This window comes from Meriones unguiculatus, chromosome 14 (genome assembly GCF_030254825.1).
Source record: "Meriones unguiculatus strain TT.TT164.6M chromosome 14, Bangor_MerUng_6.1, whole genome shotgun sequence".
Classification (NCBI taxonomy): Eukaryota; Metazoa; Chordata; class Mammalia; order Rodentia; family Muridae; genus Meriones; species Meriones unguiculatus.
The window spans coordinates 4,088,916-4,097,264 of NC_083361.1; positions in this window are offsets into that span (position 1 = coordinate 4,088,916).

Sequence of the window (8,349 nt, forward strand, 5' to 3'; positions counted from 1 at the left end):
GAAAAAAGTTATCAGCTGGGTGTGGTGTCTCACACGCACCCAGGGAGGCAAAGGCAGGCAGATCTCTGTGAGTTCAATGCCAGCCTGGTTCCAGGACAGCCAGGGCTACACAGAGAAAGTCTTGAAAGAACAACAACAAAGGTTTACTTGTTCTGATGGGGTCTCTCTATATCTAGCTCTGTTATCCTGGAACTTAGTTTTGTGGGCTCTCCATCAAAGAAGACTGCTTGGACATGACTTTAAACCAGTTGAAGTCTTTATTCGCTGGCCCAGTGACCGCACTGGGCGTCCAGGATCCCGGCATAGTGTGGAGCCTTTCTCAGGGCGAGATTTTAAGCACAAAAACCATACCCTGGGTTGACACACTTTCGTTAACAAGAACAGTTCGGCAGAAACTGAACTACAGAAGCCAGAAGGCAGAGTTAGTACACTTAGAGGCTTTCCCAGCACTGTGGACTTTGACGGATTAGGCCTTTGTTTTGGTTTTGGCAGGCGGGCTTTCTGCGTGCTGGGTTTTACTGCCTGAATGGTACTTCCATTATGGAATGAGTTGGGTAGGGTCTGAGGGCCTGCTACGTTCCCCACTGGTCTCGGTGAATGAGTCAAAGCGTGGACTCTTCCTGTTTTAAAGAGGGGCAGTTGGTCCTCAGGACCATTCATTTTACTGAACTGATACCTAAGTGGCCATATAGTTTAAGATGCAGGACCCGCCTTTAATCCAATCAAGTGAGCGTAAAGGCCCAGCCAGTGCTGATGGCAGAGTAGTTAGTCAGGGGAGCAAGACGGCAGAGGATGGTACCAAATATCTGATTATATCTTTGTCTCTTCTGTTTTTGAGTCGTTTTCCCCAACCATGACAAGATTTTTTTTTTTTAATTACTTCTGATCAGCTAAGATAGAAACAACAGGTTCTAGCCAGGCAATGGTGGCACATGCCTTTGATCCCACACTAGGAAGGCAGAGGCAGGCAGAGGCAGGCAGAGGCAGGCAGAGGCAGGCAGATCTCTGTGAGTTTGAGGCCAGCCTGGTCTACAAAGCAAGTCCAGGGCAGCCACGGCTACACAAAGAAACCGTGTTTCAGAAGGAAGGAAGGAAGGAAGGAAGGAAGAAAGAAAGAAAGAAAGAAAGAAAGAAAGAAAGAAAGAAAGAAAGAAAGAAAGAGAAAGAAGAAAAAATCCAGAAGGATCTGGGTTCAGACGAATTAACCCATAAGGCAGGGTAACAGGCAGGAGGATTAGGGAAGTGCCCAGGTAAAAGGTTCAGTTCCTTGTAAGTCCTCTAACGTTAATTCCGGCTGTCCCCAGTCACAGCCAGTTTTGTCGGTCAATGGGCTGATGGTCTGGGTAGCTCCTACCCCTCTGTAGCATGGGGGCTGGGTGTCTAAGTGGGACCAGGAATCTTGGCTGATTTTCTGGGAATGATTAACTCTATCCCCGGGGGCCCTTCCTGTGGCCTAGAGTCTGATTCCCCAGGTTTTTCCTGTTTTCCCAAGGCCGGACTCTTTTAAAAGGAATGTTTTTCGGTTCGGTTTCAGTTTTACAACCCCAGGTTCTGCAGGGGAAACTCCCTTGTTTATGGCAACCAAGGGGCCCAGCCGAAGCACATGCTTAGAACTGTAAACTCTGTTCTTTTGTCTCAGAAACAGATTCCCGTATCTTTCTTTTTCTTTACACAAGCAGATACTTAGAGTGGCCGTCAGTGAGCAAAGGTCAGGATGGAATGTGGGCTGCTGCTCTGTAGTCATGTTAGCCAGAACCTCCCGTGTGTCTGTCTTCTTCAGTTTCCAGTCCAGGCCTGAGGGTTGGGGCTGGACCACGACCCTGTATTCATAACCAGTGCACAAAACACAAGGCTCAGAGAAGCTAGAGGGGCAGGGAGAGGAAGGCCCAGGGTCCGGTGAAATGACTTCCGGTGGGTCCATTGGAGACCTTCCATTTGGCAGCAGCTCCTGTGACTTCTGCTCTCTCGACCTGGGTGCGGTGGATCCGTGCCAACTACCTTCAAGGGCACAGGAGTGGAGACAAACCACCAGGTCGGTTTCAGCACCTCCAGACCTAATTCATCTGCTTGACCTGGACGGCCTCACGGGGCTTGAACAAGGGGAAACTGGTGGTGGGCTCCGAGGTCAGCTGTGACAGTCCAGTGGGCAGTCTGTGTGGAGGACGGGGGCAGGGAAAGGAATGGTTAGAGAGTTCTGCCAACCGCTGCTCTCTGAGCCTGAAAGGCAGTGGGGAGGTCTCATAATCTCATAGGGGTCAGTCCCTCCCTAGAGGGGAGCAGCGGGACCAAAGCAAGGCAAGGCAAGGCCTACCCATCCTTGGCTGGGCTCGCAGAGTTTCGGGGGGTTTTTGTTTGTTTATTTTTTTAATATCCTGTTCTTTTTACCTGGCCAGAACTCTGAGGTCTAGAAATACAATGAAATTTTTAATCTGTGTCTAAAGCTTTAGCTATTACTTGAGAGGTTTTGGCTATGGAAAGGCAGGCCATTGTTGGACCCCATTGCTGGGGGAGGCCTGTTCAGGGGAGCAGATCCTGGAGGAGCTTTCTAGCTACTATTTGAGCATTTCGGTCCAGGTAGGAGACACATCTACCCGCCAGGAAAAGGCATCTTTAAAAGTCAGCAAGTATTTTTATCTCCCCCAGCAGGGTGGACCACGGTGAAGCCAGTTTTCCCAGAGTTCCACAGGGCGTTGGGTTTTTCTGGGTGACCTGGCAGAGTCAAAAGGATACGGATCCCCAACAGGAGGGCACGCAGGTCTGAAGCCGGTGGGGAAAGTCTCACGCTAGAGAGGGCCACTGATCAGCTAGGGGAACAAACTGGCAGAAACACACGGAAAGGCACAGAGAGACACGCACACAGCGGAAACAGCTGGCGGTGGCCGCCACGCCTTCACACACCTGACCACACTGAGACCGACCTCTCCCACGCGTCCAAACAGAAGGTGCCGCAACCAGACTTAGCTCTGGAGCACGGACCCGGTGACCTGCTAATCTGGTTCCTTCTGGGTGGAGGCATCAGAGCCCTCTGAAGAGCCAGGTAGTGCTCGGTCAAGGCCCTGGGGACCTGGAAGACCTCACTCTTCCTTGCTCCGAGGGGCTCTGAGACCCTGGCGTCTCAGGGTCTGCTGTCCGGGGCCCAGTGGTGCCTTGAGAAGTGATGTGGGGTTTCCACCGGAGAAGGCTATCTGGGCCTGGCTTTTAGCCGAGTCATTATTAGCCGCCCAGGGACTACCCTGCGCACTCAGGATCCCAGTGCAGCGCCCAGCCTTGCTCAGGCGGAGCTTTTAAGCACAAATACCATGTACTGGGGTTGACATATTTCAGTTAACAGGAACAGCCAGCCAGCGTGACACCACAGAAGCCAAAAAGCAAGGTCAGCACCTTTAGAAATTTTCCCAGAACCACGGACTTTGAGAATCAGGTCTTTGCTTTCATTTTTGTCATGCGGTGCTGTCTACGTGCTGAGTTTTTACAAACTGAATGGCACTTCCATCATGGAGTCAGTTGTGCTAAGGTCTGGGGCCTGTTACACTGTTACATTGGCTGGCCTCAAACTCACTGAGATCCACCTACTTCTGCTTCCTGAGTTCTGGACTAAAGCAGTCCACCACCACACACAGATTTCATGTATTCTAAAACATGTTTGTGCATGTGTGCTTCTGTGTGAGCGTATGTGGAGAGCTGAGGAAGCCAGGAGAGGGGTTTAGAACCCCTTGGGGTTATGTGTGGTTGAGGGCCTGATGATCCCAGAGCAGTAACTGATGGCCATCGCTCGGCGGTCCTGTTTTTATAAGAAGCTAAAAGGCCAGGCAAGGCTGAACACACCTGTAATCCAAGCTGGAATTCAGGGTCAACCTGGGTTACGGTGAGAATTTGAGGCCGGTTTGCAGGTTCATAGCCAGACTGTGCGCCATGAGCCTCTGTGGAAAGGAAGGAAGGAAGGAAGGAAGGAAGGAAGGAAGGAAGGAAAGAAGAAAGGAAGGAAGGAGGAAGGAAGAAGCGGAGTGGTGGCACACGTCCTTCTGTCTTCTTGGGGGTCGGCCCTTGAATACCATGATTCCTTGTGTTCTGAACCCTGTTTCTAAGTGTTTTCGATGAATTTCTATTGCCGGACAAGGTTTTACTCCGTAGCTCAGGCTGGCTGGAACTCATGGTGCCTCGGCCTCCTCAGGGCTGGGTTACAGACACGTCATGCCACCAGATCTACTTAGAATCCTGGCTCTCAAGCGGCGACACCAGGCTCTAGTGGCCATTCCCTGCCCCGTGAACACGTGGGGTCACTGTGAGTCAGCTGAAAGTGAAAGTGGGGGGCTGGGACGTAGCCCCGTGCTGGAGCGCTTCGGAGGGTGCACCAGGTCCGGGCAGATCTCTTCATAACGCCAGTGTGGTGCTGCACACCCCTAGTCCCGGGGCTGAGGACGGGGAGGCAAGGGAACAGGAAGTCCTGAGTCATCGCGACTGTCCCTCGAGGCTAGCCGGAACTACCTGAGACCTTGTCTCAAAAACCGTTCCATTCGGGGCTGGAGTTCAGTGGGCAAGAGGAACAAGTTCTGTGTCTCGAACCCAGGGCTTCATGCGTGCTGAGCAGGCTGTCTTCTACTGAGCCACACCCCAGCCCACAGTCAGCATCTCTTGCAAGGGTCTTACGCGTCAGCTTTTCTCTCCGGCTGGCCCTGCCTCCTCCCATCCACTTCCTCTGGGACGCAGCTAGCCTTCAGAGCCCATCCCTCGGGACCTCTGTCTATCACAGCAGGATAAGGCCAGCAAGTGTACGCTACCCAGCTCACCTGCTGGGGCCACCAGTTTTCCCATCGGGCAACGCTCATTCCCGGGAACAGGGGAGGCGCGGGGGTCAGCCAGGGAGGGACTAGGCCAAAAACAAATGGGAAGAGGGTTTGGTGGCATGTTTCTGGGGGCCCAGCAGTCACAGCCCTGAGGCAGGAGGATGGAAAGCTGGAGACCTACACAGCAGAATCCTGTCTTTAAAAACAAACAAGCAAAGGGGTGTGAGTTCAAGCTACCAGGGCCTCATACAGATCTGCATGTGATACCGAGTGGATAGCTAAAACTTCAGTGCGGAAGGGACAGAGGTGGGTGGCATCACGTGGGCTCCTTGCCAGCCTAGCTCCAAGGTCAGGGAGAGACCCTGTCTCAGGGAACACAGTGATGCATGATAGAGCAGGACCCTCACACGCTCTTCACTTCTCTCTCTGTATGTGTGTCTCTCTCTGTCCTCTGTCTCTCCCTGTCTCTGTCTCTCTCTCACACATTTTTTTTTTTTTGAGACAAGTTCTCACTGTGTAGCCCTGCTCGGCATGAACTCACTATGTAGACCAGGGCGGCCTCAGATGCAAAGATTTGCCTGCCTCTACCTCCCCTGCTCTGAGATTAAAGGTGCACGTCACTAAGTCATACAGCCAACATTTTTTTAAAACGGTTTTTTTTTTTTTTTAACTTTATGAACCTGGTGTTTTGCCTGCTTGCCATGGGGGCGCTAGGAACCAAAGCTAGGTCTCCCGGGAGAGCAGAAAGGTCTGTAACCACTGTGCTGCGTCTCCAGACCCCCGACCTACCAACCTTTAAAAAGCTAAGAGGGCGCTCATGACCGCTATTCAGCTGGCAGAAACACCAGCCTTCACGGCCAGCAGTTGGGAAATGGGCGTACGTTTGCCTGCAGCGGGTTATTAAGTCTCTAGGCGCTCAAAGCACGCTTTTCAGGGACACGATCGAGATGACCTCAAAGGAACCTCGTACAAAGGGTGCGTCCAGAGCACAGAGGGCGACCATGTCAACTCACAGAACAGGTCCCCTGGCTGTGTCTGTGCCTGCCTGTGTCATCTGCGGCTACCGGCCTCTACTCTGCTCTCCTCCGTTCAGGCTTCATTTCCGAAGCCATGCGGCAACCTCACGTGGAACCAACAGAGACCCTGCCGAGCCCCCTGCCGAGCCCCGGAACCCCAGGGGTGCACCGCAGAGCCCAGTTTGTTCTGCGCTGCTGGCATGGAACCCAGGGCTTCGTACATGCTGGGTGGGAACTCTGAGAGCTAGGCTTAACGCTGTGAATTAAACCCAGTTAGTCACAGGCAAACATCAGCTCTCTCCGGTAGGTACTGACAGCTGCCAGGAGCAGGGAGTGGCTGGCTCGGCTTCCCAGCTGGGTAATTCCTCCCGAGGAAAGTTCTCGGTCCAGCCGGATGTGGTGGCACACACCTTTAACCCCAGCACACAGGGCACAGACACAGACGGATCTCTGAGTTGGAGGCCATTCCGGTCTACACCGTGAGTTCTAGGCCAAGTGAGGCTGTCTGAACAACAGAGGACAAACCTAACAAATGCCGCTGCTTCCACCCAGCACGCCCGGACACCTGCCGCCGGGGCTCCCACTTGGGGGACCCACGTCTCCCCGTCGTTTGGCTGGGCTTGTACGCTGCTCTCATCGTCTGAAGTCGTCCGGCGTTCAGCGTTTGTGCCGACCAACGACCAACTAACAGCATCAGGGAAGGATTCCCTGGAAAGAACTGCATGGGGGGCGTGGTTGGGCGTGGCCAGAGGCTGCTGCGCTGAGTCAGAAGCCCCCGCCCTGGTGAGCGGAGGGCACTGCCCCTAGGAAAGGCACGTGGCTAGAGAATAAGCTACAGGTTCATTCGTGAACATGCTTAGGCTACCGATGGCAGGAAAACACATGTTAGGTGCTGGGCTCTAAGGACGACAGGCTTCCGGCCTCGGGGGTAGCGCAGAGCGCAGCGTGGCCAGCACTGAGGAAGCCCCGGCAAGAGCAAAAAGAAATCAGGGGCAGGAGGGGAGGGAGAAAGGCAAACCACTGCTATCTGAAGAAACTGAGGCCCACGAAGTTTATTCGAGTGAGCCCAAGGCACACAGTCCTTGGTCCCACCGTTCGGCCTAGGCTGGCTTGGAATTCAGGTTCTTCCGGCCTCTTCCTCCTCCGCGCGGGAAGCACAGGTGTCAAGCATCACGCTCGGCTTCAGAAGCACAGTTCTAAGGGGCAGGACTGAGATTTGAACCAGTGACCTGTCGTGTGGAGGCTTTGTGTGATCCTGGCAACGCCGCAGGAAGAAAAAGAAATCTGTGGGATTTTGTTTGTTTTGTTACGGGGTCTCTTGTAGTCCAGGCTAGCCTGGAATTTGCAATGTAGCTAAGGATGCCCTTGAATTTCTGATCCTCCAGCCTCACACAACTCCTGCTGTTGGCCATGGTGCCGGGTTGGATGGAAGGAGGCTGAAAGCTTGAGTGACAAGCTAAGATGGCTAGGCTCCTCTAGGGCCGGAGGAGCTGAAAAGCAAGTATCTGCCTAGCCAAGACTCCTCTTCTTCTCCTTCTCCTCCTGTCCTCCTCTTCCTTTTCTCCCTCCTCTTCCTCCTCCTCCTCTCTCTGTCCTCCTCCTTCTCTTCTCCCTCTTTCTCCTCCTCCTCTACAGACCTTTTCAGCTTGGAGAGGAGCCCCAGCATCTTGGGCATGGAGCCCACATCCACAGCACAGGGCAGAGCCTCTTTGCGGTAGTCAGCTCTGCCTGGGTGACCTAGCCATGTCCACCTGGCTGACAGCTAGCAGAGAGAGCCAGTGCGAGTGGCTGAGGACACCCATAGGCTACACGATGACACAGCAAGATGTCACAGACAGGACCAGAGGCGGGAGACAAAATCAGATGCAAAAGCTGGGTGTTTCCAGGCAGGCCGACCTCTGTGAGTTCAAGGCCAGCCTGACCTACATAGTGAAACCTTGTCTAAAAAAAAGGCAACAAACCCCACATTCCCTCTTTAAAAATCCCAAACAAGCATAAACAAAGACACAGATACAGAGAGTGTTGACACAAAACAAACAAAAAAATCCAAAAATACCTTTTCTTCCATACAAGGCCCTGGGTTCCGTCCCCAGCATAGCAGATTACATAAGACTCTGTCTAAAAACAGCCAGTCAGGCAGTGGTGGTGCTCGCCTTTAATCCCAGCACTGGGGAGGCAGAGGCAGGTGGATCTCTATGAGTTCAAGGCCAGCCTGATCTACAGAGTGAGTCCAGGACAGCCAGGGCTACACAGAGAAACGCTGTCTCGAAAAACAAAACAAAACAAAACAAAACAAAACCAACAAAACAGAAATTCGACACCTGGGAATCTACCTCCTGGTGTCCTGAGGCAGAACTGGGCATCTGAGGCCAGCCTAGGAAACTCAGTGAGACCATGCCCCAAAATAAGAAGCAAACAGGAGCTGGAGACTCAGCAATGCAGAGAGTCAACCCTCGGCACCATCCCCCGAAAACACCTACGGCGACAGTGAGGCTGGGGTGGGGCTGTGGTGTGCCAACAGGGAACGAGCAGGCAGAAGCACACGCCCA